This window comes from Oncorhynchus kisutch, linkage group LG16 (assembly GCF_002021735.2).
Source record: "Oncorhynchus kisutch isolate 150728-3 linkage group LG16, Okis_V2, whole genome shotgun sequence".
NCBI lineage: Eukaryota > Metazoa > Chordata > Actinopteri > Salmoniformes > Salmonidae > Oncorhynchus > Oncorhynchus kisutch.
The window spans coordinates 4660292-4668837 of NC_034189.2; the positions used below are offsets into that span (position 1 = coordinate 4660292).

Consider the following 8546-nt stretch of genomic DNA (forward strand, 5'->3'; position numbering starts at 1 on the left):
TTAGCAAAAAGTCCCCTTAAGGACTCTTAGACAACGAGAAAGAAGATTCTCTGGTCTGATGAGACCAAGATTGAACTCTTTGCCTGAATGCCAAGCGTCACGTCTGGAGGAAACCAGGCACCAACCCTACGGTGAAGCACAGTGGTGGCAGCATCATGCTGTGGGGATGTTTTTCAGCGGCAGGGACTGGGAGACTAGTCAGGATAGAGGGAAAGATGAACGGAGCAAGGTACAGAGAGATACTGGATGAAAACCTGCTCCAGAGCGCTCAGGACCTCAGACTGGGACGAAGGTTCACCTTCCAACAGGACAACGACCCTAAGCACACAGCCAAGACAATGCAGGAGTGGCTTTGGGACAATTCTCTAGTCAGAGCCAGGACTTGAACCCGATCGAACATCCCTGTAGAGACCTGAAAATAGCTGTGCAGCGACGCTCCTCATCCATCCTGAAAGAGCTTGAGAGGATCTGCAGAGAAGAATGGGAGAAACACCCCAAATACAGGTGTGCCAAGTTTGTAGCGTCATACCCAAGAAGACTCGAGGCTGTAATCACTGCCAAAGGTGCTTCAACAAAGTACTGAGTAAAGGGTCTGAATACTTATGGAAATGTGATATCTCCATTTTTAGTTTTAATGCATTTGCATACATTTCTAAAAATGTTGTTTTTGCTTTATCATTATGGGTTTTTGTGTAGATTACTGAGGATTTTCTTTTGTATCTAATCCATTTTAGAATACGTTTGTAACGTAACAAAATGTGGAAAAAGTGAAGGGGTCTGAATTACTGTCCAGCACTGTTGATGTTCACTTCCATTCATCTTTCGGCCCGGTACCAGGTTACCTTCAGACGAGTCCCGTGACAATCGTGAGGTCAAGCAAAAAAATGTAGAACGTCATCATGAGAATCTCATCTTCCCAGAGAGATGCTATACTCGTAGCCTCATGCCATGAATATGCATATAGCCACCTCGAAACAACTCCGTTATGAAGTGTGTTTTTTTTTCTTGAAGTTGCCGGGATGTCACGTTGTCCTACTTATATCAGTAGATTTCATAACAACTTAATTATTACCCAAACTTCTATTCAATCAAATAAACATCACTTAGCAAATAAACCATTCATGTATTTTTTTTGACAATATTCCACTATTCATTGACACAATGAAAAAACGCCACCTGCTGGAGGGAGACAGAGTTTCAGGCGGTATGGCTGAGCTACACGAGTAGCGCCATCTAGTGGTCTGAACGTGTTGTTGCACCATAATATGGACTTCCTCGCTTCCTAACTAGAACTAGTAGGCTACTATGTTACTTCATGTTGTGTGAAAACGTGTGGAAAACACTTGAGCTTTTAAAAATGTTTTTTCATTATTTTTTCAAACTCAATATTTACAGAATTAAACATACAACACTTCCCTCCATGTTATCCTAAGTGTCTATTTTCCAGTCTCTTCATCCTTCTATCCCTCTATAGTTCTCCATCCGTTCTTCATTCATCCCTCAATCATTCCACCCCTTCTCTCTCGTCCTCCTCCTAAGTGTCTATTTTCCAGTCTCTTCATCCTTCTATCCCTCTATAGTTCTCCATCCGTTCTTCATTCATCCCTCAATCATTCCACCCCTTCTCTCTCGTCCTCCTCCTAAGTGTCTATTTTCCAGGCTCTTCATCCTTCTATCCCTCTATAGTTCTCCATCCATCCATCCATCCGTTCTTCATTCATCCCTCAATCATTCCACCCCTTCTCTCTCGTCCTCCTTCTAAGTGTCTACTTTCCCGTAGGTGCCCTCCGGAGGGCGGTAGGGTTTAGGGAAGGTCTTCAGCTGGATGCTGTTGAAAGCATACTTCCTGCTTCTGATGTTCTTCTCAACGTTCTCCATTCTACAGCCCTCCCTGGAGATGTGTGCGGCGCACACACACACACACACACACACACACAAGCGCACACACGCGCACACACACACAAGCGCACACACATGACAGGATGAATGAATGGAACAATTGATTTCAGGGGATGAAACACAAAGAATTTCATAGTTGATGTGCATCACTGTCGGGGCTGAAAGTAGAGGACCAAGCGATAACACATACAGTGCCTTGCGAAAGTATTCGGCCCCCTTGAACTTTGCGACCTTTTGCCACATTTCAGGCTTCAAACATAAAGATATAAAACTGTATTTTTTTGTGAAGAATCAACAACAAGTGGGACACAATCATGAAGTGGAACGACATTTATTGGATATTTCAAACTTTTTTAACAAATCAAAAACTGAAAAATTGGGCGTGCAAAATTATTCAGCCCCTTTACTTTCAGTGCAGCAAACTCTCTCCAGAAGTTCAGTGAGGATCTCTGAATGATCCAATGTTGACCTAAATGACTAATGATGATAAATACAATCCACCTGTGTGTAATCAAGTCTCCGTATAAATGCACCTGCACTGTGATAGTCTCAGAGGTCCATTAAAAGCGCAGAGAGCATCATGAAGAACAAGGAACACACCAGGTAGGTCCGAGATACTGTTGTGAAGAAGTTTAAAGCCGGATTTGGATACAAAAAGATTTCCCAAGCTTTAAACATCCCAAGGAGCACTGTGCAAGCGATAATATTGAAATGGAAGGAGTATCAGACCACTGCAAATCTACCAAGACCTGGCCATCCCTCTAAACTTTCAGCTCATACAAGGAGAAGACTGATCAGAGATGCAGCCAAGAGGCCCATGATCACTCTGGATGAACTGCAGAGATCTACAGCTGAGGTGGGAGACTCTGTCCATAGGACAACAATCAGTCGTATATTGCACAAATCTGGCCTTTATGGAAGAGTGGCAAGAAGAAAGCCATTTCTTAAAGATATCCATAAAAAGTGTCGTTTAAAGTTTGCCACAAGCCACCTGGGAGACACACCAAACATGTGGAAGAAGGTGCTCTGGTCAGATGAAACCAAAATTGAACTTTTTGGCAACAATGCAAAACGTTATGTTTGGCGTAAAAGCAACACAGCTCATCACCCTGAACACACCATCCCCACAGTCAAACATGGTGGTGGCAGCATCATGGTTTGGGCCTGCTTTTCTTCAGCAGGGACAGGGAAGATGGTTAAAATTGATGGGAAGATGGATGGAGCCAAATACAGGACCATTCTGGAAGAAAACCTGATGGAGTCTGCAAAAGACCTGAGACTGGGACGGAGATTTGTCTTCCAACCAGACAATGATCCAAAACATAAAGCAAAATCTACAATGGAATGGTTCAAAAATAAACATATCCAGGTGTTAGAATGGCCAAGTCAAAGTCCAGACCTGAATCCAATCGAGAATCTGTGGAAAGAACTGAAAACTGCTGTTCACAAATGCTCTCCATCCAACCTCACTGAGCTCGAGCTGTTTTGCAAGGAGGAATGGGAAAAAATGTCAGTCTCTCGATGTGCAAAACTGATAGAGACATACCCCCTACAAAGTATTAACTTAAGGGGGCTGAATAATTTTGCACGCCCAATTTTTCTGTTTTTTATTTGTTAAAAAAGTTTGAAATATCCAATAAATGTCGTTCCACTTCATGATTGTGTCCCACTTGTTGTTGATTCTTCACAAAAAAATACAGTTTTATATCTTTATGTTTGAAGCCTGAAATGTGGCAAAAGGTCGCAAAGTTCAAGGGGGCCGAATACTTTCGCAAGGCACTGTACATGTACCACAACCACACATACATGTACCACAACCACACATGCATGTACCACAACCACACATTCATGTACCACAGCCACACATACACACACCACAACCACACATGCATGTACCACAGCCACACATACATGTACCACAACCACACATGCATGGGTTATATCCTTCCTGTTTGGCCCTGTCCGGGGGTGTCCTCGGATGGGGCCACAGTGTCTCCTGACCCCTCCTGTCTCAGCCTCCAGTATTTATGCTGCAGTAGTTTATGTGTCGGGGGGCTGGGGTCAGTTTGTTATATCTGGAGTACTTCTCCTGTCCTATTCGGTGTCCTGTGTGAATCTAAGTGTGCGTTCTCTAATTCTCTCCTTCTCTCTTTCTTTCTCTCTCTCGGAGGACCTGAGCCCTAGGACCATGCCCCAGGACTACCTGACATGATGACTCCTTGCTGTCCCCAGTCCACCTGGCCATGCTGCTGCTCCAGTTTCAACTTCCACCTGACTGTGCTGCTGCTCTAGTTTCAACTGTTCTGCCTTATTATTATTCGACCATGCTGGTCATTTATGAACATTTGAACATCTTGGCCATGTTCTGTTATAATCTCCACCCGGCACAGCCAGAAGAGGACTGGCCACCCCACATAGCCTGGTTCCTCTCTAGGTTTCTTCCTAGGTATTGGCCTTTCTAGGGAGTTTTTCCTAGCCACCGTGCTTCTACACCTGCATTGCTTGCTGTTTGGGGTTTTAGGCTGGGTTTCTGTACAGCACTTTGAGATATCAGCTGATGTACGAAGGGCTATATAAATACATTTGATTTGATTTGATTTGATGTACCACAATCACACATACATGTACCACACCCACATATACATGTACCACAACCACACATACATGTACCACAACCACACATACATGTACACACCCACACATACATGTACCACAACCACACACACACACACACACACACAGTGATAGAGAGAGAGAAGAGAGAGAGAGAGAGAGAGAGAGAGAGAGAGAGAGAGAGAGAGAGAGAGAGAGAGAGAGAGAGAGAGAGAGAGGCAGTAGAAAACAGAAACCGATAGAGAGGCTGTAGAAAACAGAACCGATAGAGAGGCAGTAGAAAACAGAACCGATAGAGAGGCAGTAGAAAACAGAACCGATAGAGAGGCAGTAGAAAACAGAACCGATAGAGAGGCAGTAGAAAACAGAACCAAGAGAGAGGCAGTAGAAAACAGAACCAAGAGAGGAGGCAGTAGAAAACAGAGAGAGAGAGAGAGAGAGAGTAGGAAAGCAGAGAGAGAGTAGTAGAAAGCAGAGAGAGAGAGTAGGAAAGCAGAGAGAAGAGAGAGAGTAGGGAAAGCAGAGAGAGAGAGAGTAGAAAGCAAGAGAGAGAGAGAGTAGAAAGCAGAGAGAGAGAGAGAGTAGAAAGCAGAGAGAGAGAGAGAAGTGAAAGCAGAGAAGAGAGAGAGAGAGGTAGGAAAGCAGGAGAGAGAGAGAGGAAAGCAGAGAGAGAGAGTAGAAAGCAGAGAGAGAGAGAGAGATAGAAAGCAGAGAGAGAGAAGAGAGTAGAAAGCAGAGAGAGAGAGGAGAGAGAGAGAGTAGAAAGCAGAGAGAGGAGGAGAGTAGAAAGCAGAGAGAGAGAGTAGAAAGCAGAGAGAGGGAGAGAGTAGAAAGCAGGAGAGAGAGAGAGAGTAGAAAGCAGAGAGAGAGAGAGAGTAGAAAGCAGAGAGAGAGAGAGAGTAGAAAGCAGGAGAGAGAGTAGAAAGCAGAGAGAGAGTAGAAAAGCAGAGAGAGAGAGTAGAAAGCAGAGAGAGAGAGTAGAAAGCAGAGAGAGAGAGTAGAAAGAGAGAGAAGAGTAGAAAGCAGAGAAAAGAGTAGAAAGCAGAGAGAGAGAGAGAGAGGAAGCAGAGAGAGAGAGAGTAGAAAGCGAGAGAGAGAGTAGGAAAGCAAGAGAGAGAGAAGTAGAAAGCAGAGAGAGAGAGTAGAAAGCAGAGAGAGAGAGAGTAGAAAGCAGAGAGAGAGAGAGAGTAGAAGCAGAGAGGAGAGAGAGTAGAAGCAGAGAGAGAGAGAGAGTAGAAAGCGAGAGAGAGAGAGAGGTAGAAGCAGAGAAGGAGAGAGTAGGAAAGGCAGAGAGAGAGAGAGAGAAGCAGAGCCAGAGAGAGAAGAGTAGGAAAGCCAGAGAGAGAGAGAGAGAGTAGAAAGCAGAGGAGAAGAGAGAGTAGAGGAAGCAGAGAGAGAGAGAGAGAGTAAGCAGGAGAGAGAGAGTAGAAAGCAGGAGAGAGAGAGTAGAAACAGAGAGAGAGAGAGTAGAAAGCAGAGAGAGAGGAGAGAGTAGGAAAGCCAGAAGAGAGACGAGAGGTAGAAAGCAGAGAGAGAGAGAGAGAGTAGAAAGCAGAGAGAGAGAGAGTAGAAAGCAGAGAGAGAGAGTAGAAAGCAGAGAGAGCAGAGAGTAGAAAGCAGAGAGAGAGAGAGAGTAGAAAGCAGAGAGAGAGAGTAGAAAGCAGAGAGAGAGAGAGTAGAAAGCAGAGAGAGAGAGTAGAAAGCAGAGAGAGGGAGAGAGTAGAAAGCAGAGAGAGAGAGAGAGAGAGTAGAAAGCAGAGAGAGAGAGAGAGTAGAAAGCAGAGAGAGAGAGTAGAAAGCAGAGAGAGAGAGTAGAAAGCAGAGAGAGAGTAGAAAGCAGAGAGAGAGAGTAGAAAGCAGAGAGAGAGTAGAAAGCAGAGAGAGAGAGTAGAAAGCAGAGAGAGAGAGAGAGAGAGTAGAAAGCAGAGAGAGAGAGAGTAGAAAGCAGAGAGAGAGAGTAGAAAGCAGAGAGAGAGAGAGTAGAAAGCAGAGAGAGAGAGTAGAAAGCAGAGAGAGAGAGTAGAAAGCAGAGAGAGGGAGAGTAGAAAGCAGAGAGAGAGAGAGTAGAAAGCAGAGAGAGAGAGAGTAGAAAGCAGAGAGAGAGAGAGTAGAAAGCAGAGAGAGAGAGAGTAGAAAGCAGAGAGAGAGAGAGAGTAGAAAGCAGAGAGAGAGAGAGAGAGTAGAAAGCAGAGAGAGAGTAGAAAGCAGAAAAAGGAAGCAGAGAGAGAGAGAGAGTAGAAAGCAGAAAAAGGAAGTACTCTGGTACCATTGTATATGTATTTATTGGTTTGCAATAATTGTAGTTGATTGGCATTGTCCCATTAGAACCGGCAGGTAGCCTAGTGGTTAGAGCAGGTAGCCTAGTGGTTAGAGACAGGTAGCCTAGTGGTTAGAGCAGGTAGCCTAGTGGTTAGAGCAGGTAGCCTAGTGGTTAGAGCAGGTAGCCTAGTGGTTAGAGCAGGTAGCCTAATGGTTAGAGCAGGTAGCCTAGTGGTTAGAGACAGGTAGCCTAGTGGTTAGAGACAGGTAGCCTAGTGGTTAGAGCAGGTAGCCTAATGGTTAGAGCAGGTAGCCTAGTGGTTAGAGCAGGTAGCCTAGTGGTTAGAGACAGGTAGCCTAGTGGTTAGAGCAGGTAGCCTAGTGGTTAGAGACAGGTAGCCTAGTGGTTAGAGACAGGTAGCCTAGTGGTTAGAGACAGGTAGCCTAGTGGTTAGAGACAGGTAGCCTAGTGGTTAGAGACAGGTAGCCTAGTGGTTAGAGACAGGTAGCCTAGTGGTTAGAGCAGGTAGCCTAGTGGTTAGAGACAGGTAGCCTAGTGGTTAGAGCAGGTAGCCTAGTGGTTAGAGCAGGTAGCCTAGTGGTTAGAGTGTTGGGCCATTAACCGAAAGGTTGCTGGATCGAGCTGACAAGTCGTTCTGCCCCTGAACAAGGCAGTTAACCCCACTGTTCCCCTGAACAGGCAGTTAACCCCACTGTTCCCCTGAACAAGGCAGTTAACCCCACTGTTCCCCTGAACAAGGCAGTTAACCCCACTGTTCCCCTGAACAAGGCAGTTAACCCCACTGTTCCCCTGAACAAGGCAGTTAACCCCACTGTTCCACGGTAGGCCTTCATTGTAAATACTTAACTTCTTAACTTTTTAGAAAGAAGTACCATATTTCTATTTCCCAGTTACAACTACCATACTCAGTATGAGCCAGATCACTAGCAGATGTGAGGTGACCAGGAGGAGAGCTACCGGATAGAAGTGTCTGCCAGGTGCTGCCGGAGTCTTCTGTTCCCCCTTAAACCCAGGACCACGACCCAGCTCCTCTCTCTGGGTCCCAACAACCCACTATCTGGCCCTGCTGGAGACGAGAGCTGGGGGAGGGGGAAGTCGGGGGGAGAAAGAAGAAGAAGAAGAAAGCAAGTAAAATCATTTTTTTTAAAGCAACGAGAGAGGATAAGAGAAGAAGAGGGAGCAGATAAAGAATGGAGAGAAGAAGAGAGGTTAGATGGAGAGAAGAGAGAGGTTAGATGGAGAGAAGAAGAGAGTTAGATGGAGAGAAGAAGAGAGGTTAGATGGAGAGAAGAAGAGAGGTTAGATGGAGAGAAGAAGAGAGAGGTTAGATGGAGAGAAGAAGAGAGGTTAGATGGAGAGAAGAAGAGAGGTTAGATGGAGAGAAAGAGAGGTTAGATGGAGAGAAACTAAAACAGAAAGCCAGTCAGTAAAGCAGTTTGGTCTGAAAGAACCTGACAGAAACTACAAATTAAAAAGGAGAGGAGAGGAGGAGGAGAAAGAGAGGAGCGGGAGGAGAGGAGGGGGGAGGAGGAGACACACACACACACACACACACATCCTTATGCCCCCTACCTCCTCATGCAGTCCAGTGCTCTGTTAAAGTGCTCCTTGCTGAGTGTGTGTTCGTCTCTTAGCAACATACACTGTTCTAAGTCACAGACATGGAGGTCCTGTCTTTGGCACTTTTACAGCTGGTTAACCTGAACCATTCAACCTCCTACACACCTAGAGAGAGAGAGAGAGAGAGAAGGAG

The 8546-nt window shown here is 45.4% G+C and overlaps 1 long non-coding RNA gene across 1 annotated transcript; it reads right to left on the bottom strand.

Moving 5' to 3' along the window:
* Positions 1–1180: 1180 nt before the first annotated feature.
* Positions 1181–8525, bottom strand: LOC116353913 (uncharacterized). The gene is made up of 2 exons (XR_004203320.1): positions 8366–8525; positions 1181–1891 (listed from the first exon to the last, which is right to left on the bottom strand). It is a non-coding gene; the product is annotated as an uncharacterized LOC116353913 (long non-coding RNA).
* Between the last annotated feature and the right edge of the window lie 21 nt (positions 8526–8546).